The 4047-nt window shown below is 44.6% G+C and overlaps 1 protein-coding gene across 1 annotated transcript in view; it reads left to right on the top strand.

Annotated features, from left to right (window-relative positions):
- The window catches only part of RSBN1 (round spermatid basic protein 1), a 32695-nt gene continuing 28648 nt past the window's right edge, over window positions 1-4047 (top strand). Inside the window, exon 1 of the mRNA XM_019514096.1 lies at window positions 1-41. The gene's annotated coding sequence lies outside the window, so the exon portion shown is untranslated. The remainder of the gene's footprint in view (window positions 42-4047) is intronic.

Raw genomic sequence — 4047 nt, 5'->3', positions numbered from 1 at the left:
CAGCGCTGGGGATGGGGCGGCCCTGCGGCCGGCCAAGCGAGGTGAGGGCCGGGGCCGGGGAAGTGGGCCGGGCCAGGCCGGGCTTGTCCCGGGAGGGTGGCTGGCGCTGCGGACCCCCGTGGAGATCTCCCCTCGCTGTTTCCCTCCGCTTGCCGGGGCGCTGCCGCGGGTCAGATCAGGTCGGGCTGAGGCGGGTGCTGCCGCACGGGACATGGCCGGGCGCCGGCCGGGCTTCTGAGCCCCGCGCGCAGGGTTGGCCTGGCTTGGGCTAAAAATAAAGCACGTTTCCTGCCCGAGTACATCGGCTGGGCCCCATGACCCGTCACCCCCAGGACGAACTGACCAGGAAGTGGCAGCTCTCAGACTGACCCTCCATCCCCGACTAGGCTGTTTATCTGAGCCTTGCAGCGCAGGTGCTGGAGAGGAAGTTATTAACCAGAAGAACTTCACTTTGTCAAGCAAGGGCTTCTCCTGACTTGTCATCTCGTGATTGGCCTCGCACCTCTGGAGCGGCTACGAGAAGTTGCCGCAGACCTTCAAAGTGCAGGAGCCCTGGGGCATTCCAGATAGGGCAGTGGCAGGGGTGATAGTTCTGGCCTCGAGAGCAGCGGTTCCCAAACTGACAGATCGCACACCACCAATTTTTTTTTTTTTTTTACAACAACACAACCTTAAGTACCACCAGCACGTTGATATCATACAAAGTAATTATAATAAATCCGTTGCTGTGTACCACTGACAGGTTGTCTGCATACCCGTACCACAGACTGGGAACCGCTGCTCTAGAAGGACAGGCCTGTGTAGCAGAGAATCAATATTTCTTATAGCAGGTGTATAACTCTTTTATCTATAGATTTCATAGACATCAGGGCTGGAAGGGACCTTGCGCTATCACTGAGTCCAGCCCCCTGCCTGTGGGGCAGGAAGTCAGCAGGGGTCAGATTGCCCCAGCAACATAAGCATCCATTTTGACAGGCTTGGTTAAGGAAACTGTTTCCCAGACAAGTCACTTTAAGACTGTGTTCGTGTTCTGGTTGGCATCAGCTGATTAAGAGAAGTCTTAGAATATTTCAGTTTTTTGGAAACTACACATTGAATTTATGAAGTTTCTGGCCAGTATCCTAAAAGAACCATTACAGGTTATGAATAGGATTTTAAAAAGAAAGAAACCTTAGCTAATAAAACATTTTGAGGCGGCATTGAATGGTCACATGAGTAGTGAGAGCAGATTTTATTATTATAGTGCCAAAAACAAAATTTTGTTGGGGAGGCTCTTGGTTATTTTACTTAAACTATAAAAGCTAGCGTAGCAATACCATTTTGTTAGTTTGAGCTCCACGGGGTGGGTCTGAAGCAGCGGTTCCCAACCTTTTTATGCTGAGGACCAGAAGTGACCGTGGATCGGCAACCTGCGGACCAGCAGTGACTGGCAGACTGCAGGCAGGCATCCTGCAGTTGGCTGCCAGTCCGCAGTATGGTGGTCACTTCCAGTCCACAGTTTGCCAGTCAGTGGTCACTTCTGGTCTGGCAGCCAACCCTTCGCAGCCTGGTACTGGGACATGGCCCAGGGGTTGGGAACCCCTGGTCTAAAGAGATCAATTTGCAATATGGAAGTACTGCTTAATCAAAAGGTATATTCTATATAGTTGTGTGTGATTGTATATCATATGCCACGCAGGTATGTGGGAGGCGGTGTAATTATACACCTACATGCACAAGTGTATATAGGGGTTGGACTAGATGAGCTCTGGAGGTCCTTTCCAGCCTTACTTCTCATTGACTCTATGTAAGTGTGTATACATGTGTGTATGCACACACAATATACTTGTATATCCTATATTAAAGGTTTATAATTGGAAGTAAGGAGAAAGGTGGTCTTAGAGGTCAGGCAGAAATTTGTATGTGAGATACCAGTAGTCCAGCTGAAAGTATTACACCAAGTACTTTTTTGACATTTTCACAAACTGCAAGAGAAACATTAGATCACTTGATTCTCTTGTTCTCCATCTAATTTTGATGATGGAATAGTTGTTATTGATGCTTCATTTTAATTTGGCCTCAAACTAAGACTTGGGAATGTGTAACTTTTTGTTTCATTCTCCAGTGTGTTTTCGTTTTAATAGCAGGAGCCTAGGAATGTATTGGGGTTTTTTTTTCACATGAGGAAAAGTTGAGAGATTCTAGTAGTAAGAAGAAACCATTTTATAATAAATTAGGTGAGGCATTTATATAAAAATTATAACAACCCTAGCAGGTCTTCAGTGTTAGGTTTAGTAAAGCGATGCCAAATGCATCATTTAACAGATGTACTCTCTGTGCATCTCCATCTCTAAAGGATTGGGCTGACAACCTTTCTTGCTATGGCTGGGCTATTGCAGAGCCCTCAAGGTTTGACTGTGGTTATGAAACAAACCAGCGCCTTTACTTAAACACGTGGCTTGGCAAAGCTCTTAGGAGTTTCAGAAGCACTGGCGCTGTCTCTGTGGAGAACCAGGAAGACAACTGTGCATCCATTCTTGTTTAGAGCCACAAGGGCTAGAGACTTCCTCCCCACCTTGCATGAAAATACTTTTGTTTGTATTTATGCTGACTGCAACCCATGTTTGCCAGGAAAAGTGTCTTTCTTGCTGAGGGCATGGAGCTTTTTGTTCTGTGTGCACGCAGATGCAGCAACAGTTTGGATTACCTTGCATAAACTAGTTTCTGTTTTCATGTGTGGCTTGCTTCAGCTTTCTGTTTCCTTCTGTTTTAGTATTTTCAGTTTAGTTTAAAGTGGAGCTAATTTAACTGATTATCCAAACTACCAGCAAACAAGTCTTGCTTTGGCTGTTTTGTTAGTGTCCAAATACAAACTGTCTTGTTTAATCATTTGAATCTGTAAGGTTTTTCAGCAGTGCTCATGTTCTTATTGAACTGGGGAGAGCAATCCCAAATCTCTGATTGGCTTCTGAAATGGCAAGAAACCTTTGAGTACTGCTTGTGGTATAGCCTTTGCTAGCTCCAGACTTGGCTTTTTATATGATTGTCAAAACACTTCAAAACCATCAGGCTGGCCTCAGCTGCTGTGGGTATGCTGCTGTTGTATTCAGTGGAAATTCTTAAATGTAAACAATATACTAAGCGTGTATTGCACAGACTTCGTACCACATTAAGAAGCACTGTTGTGCAGCAAAACAATGCCTGGAGAAAGCAACTGGCATCGAGCTAATGATAAAACACCTAAACATTAGCCAGCCTTGCTTTGAACAGTCAGCTTAAAATGAGGAATACTATATTATAATTTTAGGAGTATTAAAGTGTTGATTTCATGCCAGGATAAAGATGTTATCTATTTTTATTATTTACTGTTTTATTTTGATATCTGTACCTGTTTTTTGTGATTTATTTTGAGCCACTCAGAGTCTTTTTTTGGGGGAAGGCAGCATATAAAGCCAACTAATTAATATTAATAGTGAAAATCTCCAGACTTACTTTTGGTTGAATTTGTCAATCTCTACTTCATCCAGGAGCAAACATTTTTACCCTTCTGTGTAAGAAAGAGCAGTTTTAACTTGATTATTTCACAAAATTAAAATACTTAAAAAAAATTATTTTTGGTAAATTCCATCCAAGGACGTGTCTTAAGTTTTCTGCCATCTTCAGTCTCTCTCTGATATTATCTCTACTTCAGTTATGGACAGTGGATGCACAGCAGTAACAAGAGTGTATGACAGAGTCAGAAAGCAAGCTAGATCCCTGCCCTTCTTTATTTTAGTTTGATAGTTAGTAGGGTTGGAAGGGACCTGAGCAGATCATCAAGTCGGACCCCCTGCCATGGCAGGAAAGAGTACTGGGATCAAATGACCCCAGCAAGGTGATTGTCAAGCCTTGTCTTAAAGCCCCCCAGGGTAGGAGCCAGCACCACTTTGCTTGGAAGTTGGTTCCAGATCCTAGCTGCCCTGACAGTGAAGTAGCACCTCCTGATGTCTAATCTGAATTTACCTTCTGCCAGCTTGTGACCATTATTTCTAGTCACTCCTGGTAGTGCTCGGGGAAACGGGGACTCCC

The sequence above is a fragment of the Gavialis gangeticus genome, unplaced genomic scaffold (assembly GCF_001723915.1).
Source record: "Gavialis gangeticus isolate Ggan-Ray unplaced genomic scaffold, GavGan_comp1, whole genome shotgun sequence".
In the NCBI taxonomy this organism is placed as follows: domain Eukaryota; kingdom Metazoa; phylum Chordata; order Crocodylia; family Gavialidae; genus Gavialis; species Gavialis gangeticus.
The sequence above is the reverse complement of the archived record's forward strand: the minus strand, read 5'-3'. Positions and strand labels throughout refer to the sequence as shown.